This window comes from Panthera onca, chromosome A3 (assembly GCF_046562875.1).
Source record: "Panthera onca isolate mPanOnc1 chromosome A3, mPanOnc1 haplotype 2, whole genome shotgun sequence".
NCBI lineage: Eukaryota > Metazoa > Chordata > Mammalia > Carnivora > Felidae > Panthera > Panthera onca.
In genome coordinates, this window is record NC_138341.1 from 42,093,450 (window position 1) to 42,106,221 (window position 12,772).

General features: G+C 39.6%; 1 long non-coding RNA gene across 2 annotated transcripts in view; it reads left to right on the forward strand.

The window, feature by feature from the left end:
- LOC132687684 (uncharacterized) overlaps positions 1-12,772 on the forward strand; it is a 45,847-nt gene that overhangs the window by 21,062 nt on the left and 12,013 nt on the right. For both annotated transcript variants that reach the window (XR_013554431.2, XR_009614224.3), the window contains exon 2: positions 11,190-11,310. This is a non-coding gene — a long non-coding RNA (uncharacterized LOC132687684). The remainder of the gene's footprint in view (positions 1-11,189; positions 11,311-12,772) is intronic.

Genomic DNA, 12,772 nt, shown 5'->3' on the forward strand with positions numbered 1-12,772 from the left:
TTCAATCCGAGCTGTCGTCGTTTCCATTTTGTTTTGCATTTCGTTTAAAGCGCTTTTCAGCTCCTCGTGACTGTTCCTTAGTCCCTTGATCTCTGTGGCAAGAGATTCTCTGCTCTCCTGTATACTGTTTTCAAGCCCAGCGATTAATTTTATGACTTTATTCTAAATTCACTTTCTGTTATATTATTTAAATCCTTTTTGATCAGTTCATTAGCTGTTGTTATTTCCTGGAGATTCTTCTGAGGGGAATTCTTCCGTTTGGTCATTTTGGATAGTCCCTGGAGTGGTGAGGACCTGCAGGGCACTTCCCCTGTGCTGTGGTGTATAACTGGAGTTGGTGGGCGGGGCCGCAGTCTGACCTGATGTCTGCCCCCAGCCCACTGCTGGGGCCACAGTCAGACTGGTGTGTGCCTTCTCTTCCCCTCTCCTAGGGGCGGGATTCACTGTGGGGTGGCGTGGCCCGTCTGGGCTACTTGCACACTGCCAGGCTTGTGGTGCTGGGGATCTGGCCTATTAGCTGGGGTGGGTAGGCAAGGTGCACGGGGGCGGGAGGGGCAGGCTTAGCTAGCTTCTCCTTAGGTGATCCACTTCAGGAGGGGCCCTGTGGCAGCGGGAAGGGGTCAGATCCGCTGCCGGAGGTTTGGCTCCGCAGAAGCACAGAGTTGGGTGTTTGCGCGGAGCGAGCAAGTTCCCTGGCAGGAACTGGTTCTCTTTGGGATTTTGGCTGGGGGATGGGCGAGGGAGATGGCGCTGGCGAGTGCTTTTGTTCCCCGCCAAGCTGAGCTCTGCCGTCTGGGGGCTCAGCAGCTCTCCCTCCCTTTGTCCTCTTGCCGTCGGAACACAGTCCGTCCGGCCCCTCCGCTTTTACCAGCCAGACTCGGGGGCTCTGCTTGGCCAGCGAGCCACCCCTCCGCCCCGGCTCCCTCCCGCCAGTCCGTGGAGCGCACACCGCCTCACCGCACTTCCTACCCTCTTCTGTGGGCCTCTCGTCTGCACTTGACTCCGGAGACTCCCTTCTGCTAATCCTCTGGCGGTTTTCTGGGTTCTTTAGGCAGGTGTAGGTGGAATCTAAGTGATCGGCAGGACGCGCAGTGAGCCCAGCGTCCTCCTACGCCGCCATCTTCCCTCCTCTCTAGCTTCTTACTTTCAGCATGCTGTTTCCCCCATTGTTTTGAAGTTATAGTAGCAGTAGCTAGTTCATTCTTGTGTAGCATTTCCTTCCATGAATAACCACAATTTAGTTTTCAACAGCCAGAAAAGTTTTGCTGCTTATTAAAAATGTTACAAATTAGTTCTGAGCATACACATAGGGGAAGAATTTCTGGGCCATAAGAATTAGTCTGATTTGAATTAAAGATCAAATTGTATACATGTGTATATAATTCTGAATATATAGTTTTATACATATAGATACATGTATATAAAATATAAATTTGTACACACATGTAATTTTATAAGCATACATATTCAATATGCTGAATTCAAGACAGATACCTTGAGCACAAAAAATACCACTTCACATTTGCTAGAATGGCTATAATTTTTTTTAAAGGGAAAAAACAAGTGGTGATGAGAATGTGGAGAAATTGGAACCTGAATACATTGTCGGTGGGAATGTAAAAAGATGTAGGCTATATGGGAAAAAAAATTAGTGGTTTCCTAAAAAGTGAAACAGAATTATCCCAAGGAATTCTATTCATATATCTCCAAAAGAATGAAAAAAGGGACTCACACTGATGCTTGAATGCCAATGTTCACTGCAGTTTTGCAGCTTTGCTCACAACAGTCAAAATCTGGAAACAATCCAAGTGACCATCAATACATGAATATATGCAATGCGGTGTGTGTGTGTGTGTGTGTGTGTGTGTATACATATGTATATACATATATATATATGGAATATTATTCAGCTAGAAAAGGAATGATGTTCCAGTATACATAAGAACATCAATGAACCTTGAAAACTTTGCTATGTGAAATGAGACAAATTATATGATTCCACTTACATGAAATATCTTCAGTAGGCAAATTCATCAAGACAGAAAGTAGATTAGAAAGTTATCAGAGGCTGGAGGGAGGCGGGCAATGGGGAGTTATTGCTTAATGATTATAGAGTTTTTGTTTGGGATGACAAGCTTTGAAAATGCACTAAAAAATAGTTAAATATGGTTTTTTTACCTATAGTTTACCACAATTTTTTAAAATGTGTGAAAATTACTGACTTAAGGAACTTGCTATTTATTTGAGAAGAAAAGACAGAGACATATAAGGTAATCTACAATTTATAGTAATTATCAATGACATTTTTCTTCACCATTTTATCCCCTCTCCCTGACAGTTTACACCTCCACACAAATACACAAATACACGTAAATATATCCCTACATCCCAAGTCAATAAATCTTTTTGTATTAACTGTGTCAACATAATTGCTTATCAGATTTCTGCTATCCTAGGTCTGACTTACATTTTCTCTTATGTGATTTACTTAGTTTCTCCATCTACTCCCCTGTGTCCAGGCTTGTAGCCACTCTTCTGAGCTGTCTGACTGAATTTCTATTCATATTACTAATCTATTTGAGACCTTTAATAGATCTCCATCTTGTTATTTACATTTTCAGATGTCTTAGAATGTATTATGAGACCTTTTTTGATATGGCATACAACACTATTTCCAGCCTCTCTACTCACTGTACAGAGAGTACTTACTTTCCACTTAAGAAATGTGGGCACCTGGGTGGCTCAATTAGTTAAGCGGCCAACTTTGACTCGGGTCATGATCTCACAGTTTGAGCCCCACATTGAGCTCTGTGCTGACAGCTTGGACCCTGGAGCCTGCTTCAGATTCTGTGTCTCCCTCTCTCTGCCCCTCCCCCCCTCAAAAATAAACATTGGAAAAAAAAAAAAGAAATGTGTAAAAAACAAAAAGAAAGAAATGTGTTCCCTTGGGGGAGGCTGGGTGGCTCAGTAGGCTAAGCATCTAAATCTTGATTTCAGCTCAGGTCATGATCTCACAGTTTGAGGGATTGATCCCCACATTGATCTGTATGCTGATGGTGCGGAAGGAGCCTGCTTGGTATTCTCCCTCTCTCTCTCTCTCTTTCTTTCTCTCTCAAAATAAATAAATACACTTTTAAAAAATGCCAAAGACTCCTTGGCTTTCCTTGAAATAAAGAAAGAAAGAAAAAGAAAGAAGGAAAAAGAAAGAAAGAAAGAAAGAAAGAAAGAGAAAGAGAGAGAAAGAAAGAAAGAAAGAAAGAAAGAAAAAGAGAAAGAAAAAAGAGAAAGAGAAAAGTAAAGAAAAGAATAGGAAGGAAAAGAAAGAAATATGTTCTCTTGGGCTTTGTAGTTTTGTAGATGCTATCCCACTTATCTGGAGCACACTATATCATCTATCTCTTTCGGAAAAAAATCTTAGCACTTTTTTCCTTTGAGCTATATCATACCTTAATTAATTAAAACAGCCGTACTTACAACAAATGGTTCCAATCTTTTACATGTCTGTTTTCTAATGAGTTTTACAGACTTTCAGAACACAGCATGTCTCATTCATCTGTGTAACCTCAACACCAAATAAATTTGTGTTAAATAAATACATTAAACATTTGACGGATGAAAGAAAGAGAACTCATTTCCAGCTGAAGGGAAACATTCTGTAGATAAAAGACAACTTTACTTTCAAAATCATGTGATAACCAGAACACATTGCTTAGGAGCTGTTTCAAAGGAGGACTCTTTATAATATATCTATTGGTCCCATTAGCAGCAGAATCTATCTTCATAGAAACACTTACTGTGTTAGAGACAATAGATATTTTGTTCCTCTAAGTTAGCTGAACACGTCTTCTACAATCTCACTTACAAATGGGGTTGTTCCTCATATTTTCCCACAATAGATTGTGCACCAGACATTAAGTCCTTAATAAATTGAATCCTCACAAATCTGTGTTGCTCAAATTGAGTTAATGACGGTGGGGGTCACACAGTTCCGTAACAAATCAGATGAACTGTTACCATAGTGACATGTTCAACAACTAGAAAGCTAGTGAATCACTGAAGCCAGAAGCCTAAAATGAAGTTCTAAAATACGTCTACAGTAACCCATTGCAAAATCATACATTGGGTGTCCGGGTCTCTGTGATTTTCAAAAAAGAACCACAATCACATTTTAAACATTATCATTTCTCAAAGAAAAAAAAATAATGCAACTCGAAAGGCCCAAGTGTAAGGCAGAAATAGACTCAAAATGCCTAATCCTAATTTTGCTAGTATAATTTATTTCCCAAGAGGAAAATTCTTTGCTATAACATACAAGCAAATTTATCTAAAAATGCCAAGCCACACAACTTTACCAAAGCTTTTGGAACTTGTCTTTAAAAATAACCAACATACACGTAATAAAAGGAAATTATATAGAAAATAAACAAGCAAGTTATTGCATAGAAAAGCACAACTGTCTTAGAATTTTTAAAAGGGGACCAATGAAGAGTTTTCCAGAAGTTATTTGTGATATGGAAGACCAATGGGCAGCAGTAAAAAAAAAAAAAAAAAAAAAAAAAAAAAAAAAAAAAAAAAAAAAAGGAAAGAGAGGGAAAGAGAGAGAAACAGAGAGAGAGAGAAAAAAAAGATACTATTGGGCTGCACACACTTGGGAATCACTGATGAACAATTTGTAGCAAGCATGCTAGAATGGCAGAGGCTGATTATAATAAACACAGAAGTGGCAATCAGCATTCTCTTTCCTCCTTTTTCCTCTCTATTTCTACAAGTATTCTCAGGTGTCTTTGGTAACATTATGTAACATGAGAGACTACATACAACTCCCTCAAAACCTCAACTCAAGAACACCACAGTCTGGATGAGTCAACACCTTCTGAAGAAATGCCCAGTGTCTTACTGTATGTTTTAATCAATGTAGAACATGTATAAATTATAAAGTTAAAACTTAGAATAGGGCTAGAATGAAGAATAGCAATTTCCTCCCAGTGTCCATTTGAAACTAAATTCAGTTTACCCAAAAACTGCACACACGCACGTACACACACACACACACACACACACACACACTATATCCATGTAAACAGGTGACCTTGAAAGCATTTCACTATTTTGTTAAATGCATATTCTTTTTATATTATCATGAGTGTGCGCTATTGTTCCCTGCTGAGTCCGTTTTGAGCTACATATATGGTTTTTTTCCTTGATCATTTTTCACATGCAGTTAATAATTACCACTTATTTTATAAGATTTCTAGGGGTGCCTGGATGGCTCAGTCGTTTAAGCGTCCGATTTCACCTCAGATCATGATCTCGCCATTCCCGAGTTTGAGCCCTGCATCGGCTCTGTGCTGACAGCTCAAAGCCTGGAGCCTGTTTCAGATTCTGTCTCCCTTCCTCTCTGCTCCTCCCCCATTTGCACTCTGTCTCTCTCTCAAAAATAAATAAAACATTAAAAAAAGATTTCTATATGCTTATCACTATTACAGGCATAAATTTTTTGACAGGAGTCTTAATCTACTGTCCATAAAAGCAAACACATGAGAGTTAATCATCCCCGTTTTGTTACTGTTTGGGGATGGAGCCTAAGTTTTCTGGTACCATTTTGGATGGACTGTTCTCTTGACCAGCTGCAGAGCTGTGGACATGTGAAGTCTACACACTTCACTTCTATCTCCAGTTCCCTGTTTTGCATACAACACGAGCTCTTTGTGAGTGGTTTATTTCTTTGATTTTTAAGGACTACACCCTACCTTCTTACTTTCCTAAGAAAAGTTTCAAGAAGATTTTTTTCTTCTTTTTTAGAATATGCATGTATATTCATGCCTTTCTTCCCCTTCTATTTGACAGTTTAACTGGATACAGAATTTAAATTGGTTTTAATGTTTATTTATTATTGAGAGAGAGAGAGAGAGAGAGAGAGAGAGAGAGAGAGAATGAATGAGAATGAGAGGGGGAGGGAGACACAGAATCTGAAACAGGCTCCAGGCTCTGGGCTGTCAGCACAGAGCCTGACACAGGGCTCAAACTTATGAACCACGAGATCATGACCTCAGCCGAAGTTGGATGCCCAACCGACTGAGCCACCCAGGCACGCCTAGCTGGATATAGAATTTAAAGTTCAAATAATTTTCTCTCAGAAGGTAGAAGGCATTGCTCTATTGTGAGGTATTGATAGTTGCGAGTCTGATGTTATTTTGATTCCTAATTCACTTTTGTGACCTGTTTACGTTGTGTAGTTTCATAGTACGTGTTGTTTTGAGTTTTCAAGTTGTTGCTGTTTTTTGTTTCTTTTTCTATGATCCGATTGAAGTCTCTGAGGATAAAATCAAAATATACTCTCTGGTGGTAGCCAGGACAATGTTAATTTTTTAAATTTAATTTTAATTTTTTATTTGAGTATAGTTGATATACAATGTTACATTAGTTTCAGGTGTACGACATACTGATTCAACCTCTCTATATGTTATGCTATGTTCACTACAAGTATAGTTACCATCTGTCACCATACAGTACTATTACAGTATCATTGACTATGTTCCCTGTGCTGCACCTTTTATTCTCATGACTTGACACTAAAGAAGCATAAGATAGTTGAGAACATAGCAAAGGCAGTTTCAGTAGACTTCTGTTGGACATTTATTGCCTCTTTTCAGTATCAGAGTGGGCTAACAATATTCACTGCATTGCTGCTATAGGTAATGTCTTTCCTAAACCCATTTGTTTCTGAAAGGTGGGGGTGGGGGGAAAGAGAAGCTATTTTAGTGCATGTTTTCTGGTTCATGTGACATTTTTGTTCTGATTTTTAATTCATCACCTAGACCCATCATCGCCTGACCATGTTACACTGTTTAGGAGACCAGGGACCAAGGGAGTGGTATAATTAACAGAGTCTATTTCACAGAAGCCTAACCACATTAAATTGGTCCCATTAGGATTCTATCCTTGCTTTAACTCTTTGAGCTAAGCAATCACAGACCAAAAGGCATTACAAATATCATGAATAAGATTCAAACTACAGGGGAGATTAAAAAAAAGTAGCAACTAACCAAAACACAAAAACAAAACAACATTCAGAAAACAATCTACTCCAAAGCCACTGAGTCATAAATCACAGGTGCATACTTCTTCCATTCTTGCTCTTTAATTATTACTGCTGACTCGTCTTGTTCTTCCCACTGAGAGACTTTTGCTCATGGGTTTCATCAGTAACACAAGTTGCTATGCAGGTGTGTAAGTGAAGCTCATCCCTGATAATCTAACAAATATTAAGTGGGCTCCCAAGGGAAAGAAAAGCATAAAGGAGGGGCACGCACCTTCTGGATTATTTTGTTTGTGATGAGATGGCATCTCAAGCCACAAAACAGCTCTGCATTTTTATTTCTTAAAATTCATTTTTATCTTAGTATGTTCCATTCTGTTCTTCTTCTTGGAAGTTTCTATTTTAAAGCTTCCTCTGTCTTTTTTGTATGTCTATAAGTGAATGCATCCCTTCCCAAATCAGACTTTTCATGAACATTCTTGCTACTTTTTAAAAACAAAATGTCATACAATCTCCCATTGTGAATGTTACGAGGTATTAATTCGCCTGTCAGATGAGTCCTTTCTGAGGCTGGGGCCCAAGAATACTGCTGTGAAAATAATGTAAATGATGCCCTCTGGAGTTGTCCATGTGATGGTACCAACTAACAATTTACTTGATCTATTGTTAAAGGATTATAGTCCAAGGCCTTTTTCCAGAATATTCATGTTCACTTGGGCTGATACAGTTCTAAAAAAATTGTTTTTTTAAAAATAACATTAAGTGGTAGTTTATGTGTTTAAGAAAAATCAAGAAAACTCCACCGGTACAAGAGCCAAGATGTTGTACTGTCTGGGGCTAGCTGTGACATAGACAAGGGAGGTAGACTAGTGGGAATGGTCATACCCAAGACAACTTCCCCACTAGCCCACCAGAAAGACTATTACCTGCACGTTCTCAAAACCTAGCTTCCCAGTCATGATGAGGAACATCGTTTCAGAGTAAATGTAGTAACCAGCACAAGACATTCATTTACTGATTTTTTTTAACCCCAATGTGCCCTTGAACATGTTTTTCTCTTAGAGCCTAAGTTACTTATTGTGTGATTAATACAAACATCCCCTCCTCACAATGTATATACTCCAGGAAGTTCCTGACTGTCTCCTAGCATCAACTCCCCACGAGCAAGCCTGCTCCTCCATAGAATTCCTGTCTCTTTTTATACAATGCTATACTGTTCTTTTGCATGCCAATTTCCACACAGGATTGTTACTCTTATGTGCTTTATATCTCCTCAGTGGTTGCTGAAAGGATTATTAGACACATTATGGATGAATAAATGAATGAATTAAGCTATTATCACTTAAGAACATTTGAGATCAAGTAAATTTATAAAATTTGCCAGTTTTTAAATAAGCCCTGAAAAAAGTGTAACTCGGGACAGGAAAGATATGATAGGGAAGACGGAAGTCAAGATATTCAGTAACAGTTTTATAATTTGATTATTATATTTGGCAGTGCTGTTAACCCTTAAATAAAATTTATATAAAACTCTATAAAACATATAACAGAGGAATGAAAAAGGAGATTTCCAAATGTTGGACCCTTTTACCTTAGGACCACAAGTATTTCCAAGAAACTCTACAGGTATGCAACTCAGTTTGTAAATCACTGAACTAACTTGCACTCAAGATCATAAACTCATAGGACATCCAACCAGAGGCACATTACCGCTTTAATGGCTCTCCTGACTCTGCCCACACTTAAACTGACATTGCTGAGGGCCCGTCACCCACTGCCATTTCCTATATTCCCTGGGTTTAGCAACCTATCCTTAAAATAAGGAGAAATGTAAAGGGCCCAATGCTGGGTCTTGAGGCTCAGCATTAGTTGACCCTGTTAGCTGGTTCTACTGTTATCTATGGCCCGTTACTAATTACCGGGTTCTTATTTTATTTCTTATTCCCACAACTTTCTATAGTTGTGCTGTTTTAAGAAGGGGTAACCCTCTCATTATTTATTCATAATCCAGTACACCAATTCTTCTAAGGCCGTGCATCTGCTTAGATCTCTATAATATCATGCTGTAGCACAAACTCTATTTGCTAGTCTCAGGTTGGGCTCCAGTGGCTGTGCTGGCATCCTGTTTGCCTGATGAACCTGCTGCTCCATGTAGAAGGCTCAACTCCAGGGATTCTTGGCTATTGTCCTGTCCATAGATACTGTCTAGTTACCAGCTTCTGATACCTCCTGGTTTGGTCCATTCTCTAAAAAGGAAATTCAGACTGTTGGGTCAGGATGGGGTTAGCAAGGAGAAAGGAAATCAACATAAATGAAAATAAACTAATACTGCCAATGCCAGTTAGATAGGGCCAGCTGTATTTCTATGAGTTCACTAGACTGGGAGCCAAGTACTGAGCACACTCTTCCAATTCTTCTAGACTGGGAGCCAAGTGCTGAGCACACTCTTCCAATTCTTCTAGGAGTTAAGTAAGATGTGATATTGATAAAACTACTTTCCTGAATATTGAGCTCTGTATCTGTAAAGTGAGTCTGCTCGACGGAATAATCTCTAATATATTTATAATAAATATTAGCAGGACTGGTATTTTAGAGTTTCACAATTATACCACAGAAAACAAGGACACTGTGTTTTTCATCTTTCTTCCACTTATGCTACAAATACTTCCCCAGATTGTATTATTATATCCACTCATGTGTATGCAATTGATCTCCTAGTGACACAGAGGAGCATGTACTCCACAATTTTCTTTCTCCTCAGAATCCCAAGTTTACATGTGGAACACTTCATCTCTGAGATCCTCCTCATTCAAGCTTTCCTCATCAATAATTCTTAATTCTCCACTGAACCAGAAAGATCAGGACACACACAGTCCTCCTGGAGGCCACTGCCACAATTACTGAGAGTAATCTTAACTTGGGGATTACAATATGCCATGCACTTCATCTAAAATTAACATATTGTAACTGCACAGTGATTTAAGAGATCATTTATTGTTCTCAGTTTTCAGATGGGATATCTGAGCCACAGAGAGTTTAGGTGCATAGATGAAGGTCACATAAATAGTAAGAGGCTAGGCAACTCCAGCATCTGTCCGTTTAAGCACTATGCCATCCTACTTCATTGGCTGACAGAGGAGGTTATAAATAACCTCTAATAGGCACATCACACAGACCACCTGCTCTTGTCTCTGCAGCTTCTTTCACTACCTCTCCCACTCTCCTGTCTGAAGCCCTTTTCACCACCAGCAAAATCTCTATGCTGTCACATTACTTGTTTGATTTCTGCAAAAATCCATTTCCTCAAAAAAAGGCTCAGTGAAGTCAACCTTAAACTCTAAATGTCATGTCTGCCAATTAGCATTATGACCTTTACCAAGTCACTCTCCCTCTCTGGGTCTCAGTTTTGCTTTTCTATAGTCTATAAGGTTTGTTGCATCAGTGATTTTTTAACAATATGAACAAAGGAATTTGACTTTTAGCATCTCATAGGAAGAGTTCGCGTGTTAGCCGTCTATGAAATTATTTGTTATAAGTATTTCATCATTTTCAAATAAATCACTACATTTAGGCAATAATGACAGGCTTTAAAAGGAGAGGACTTTTAAATATTTGTAGAACCTTGATAATACTTTGGTATATCCAAAGAAATCAATATTTTTTCTTAATTGGTTAAAAAAAAACAAGTGCATGTATTGGTGGATTAATAAAATAATTGTTGTCAAATTTAATAAAATCTTATTCTTATAAATTCATTATATGGTATTCTAAAAAAAGATTAGCCCAAAGACTCTTGGCATCAATACCCAACAGACCAGATTTTGTCAGAGAGTCTCCGTGCTACCAACTCTACCTTTCCCATCTATAGCTGCTGAACAGGTTCTTTTTTATCAGGTCATGGAGATTTGACAGAGCTCTTGTTGCTCACTAGATAACATCATCTACAGGCTGTCCTTGTTCTCAACTGATTCAGTCAAGCTGACTTCCCCAGTGCATGCTCCCCTTGCCCTTAGAAGCACCTCCATTATAATAGTTATCCTGCTTCATCATGATGGCTTACTGTTACACCCTCTAGACAGTAAGCATTTTGATATTGGGGACTGTGTCTTGTTTAATTCTTACTGACTTTCCATTCCTCCTCCCATGCCAGGTCTACATTACCATGAGAGAACTGCAGCTTGAGATCAACCCCAAACCACCTTGCATACCTACAAAACTGATTTGAGGATTAACACAACAATCTGCACAACCTGAACCAAAGAACTCGGCAGGTACACAGCATGGAGAGGTGAACTGGGGGAGAGAGAAGCTGTGGAGGGCAGGGAGCTGTTTTTGCTTGCCAAGAGGGGACAGAGACGGGGGAGAGTATGGGAAAAGCACCCCTCACCCAAAAGCAGCTGGAGAGAAAAAAGAAGAGCAGAAACAGCTGCAAGGGACTGAACAAAAAAGGAAGAAAGGAGAAAGCAGAGGGTTTAAATTCCATTAAGACTCTATAAACAGAGGGATCACAGAGTCTGAAACTATGCAGCCCAATACCTGGCGGTGCTCTGATAGGAAGGGTGAATCGCCAGGAGCAGAGAGCAAGGTCCAAGGGGTCAGTGGGCCACATGGGGAGTGGTGGTTCCTCTGCTGGGAGGACATTTGATAGAATTTGTGTGGCCTCACTAAAGGCAAGGGTCCCAGCAGACAGTAGAGATCAGCAACATTCGCTGGTATTGGAACAAGGACATTGGAAGTGAAACCTGGTGCCAGATGTGTGTTGTGATTTGCCATAGTCCCTGAAATAATGATGCTACGTGATCCCAAGAACGTTTTCACGCAGGCTGGCACCAGGCTGCAGTCTCTACACATTGGCAGCACCACGGTCACATGAACATTCCTGGGGGCGGGCTGGCATTTCTTCGCTAGACCCTCCCCCAGAGGGTCTGAACAGGTCAAGGATGCAGTCCCTCAGAAGTGAGGGCTTGTGAAACACAGCCCCATCTGAGATAAAACTCTGGAGACAGGTTGCACCTGGCAGACTGATGGCTTGGTCCCGGACAGTGAAGAAGCAGGGAGTGGACAGAGGCCAGAGACAAAGGAGGGGTTCTTGACTGCCAGACGGGGAGAGCACATAGTTCCAATAGTGGAGACTGGGCAGCTGGGTGATGCCATTTTTACCCCTCCTGCGCATGTGCATACACACCTACAAGTGCCACGGCAATCCACCCCAGTAAGCTAAGCAGCACCATCTAGTGGAGAAAGGAGCCATTACATTAAGCCCGCCCAACTGGGCTAACTGTGCTCTTGAGGAACACCAAAAGTCTCTCCATCAGCTTAGTTTATGGATTATAAAGTGCTTCCTAGTTTGCCTTCTAGGGGAAACTGGAGGTAATTTAAATCATATTTCATTCTGTGCAATGGTCCATCTATTCAATTATTTTTCCTTTTTCTTTCTTTATTCTTGAATACAGAAAGACAAAATTTTTATTTTTATTTTCTGTTTTTGTATAAAAAGATTCTCCTTTAATTTTTTCTACTATATTTTTCACTTTTTGTAAATTTTTAAATTTTATTTTACTTTCATCATCACAGTTCATTCTATTTTATTATATTTGTTTTTTCAAATTTTCAAATGTTTTCCTTTTTTCTCCCTTTTTTTCTTTTCTTTTCCTTTTTTCTCTGTTCTATCAAGCTTCTTTTAATAACCAGACCAAAACACACCTAAGATCTACCATCCTTTATTTGACTTTT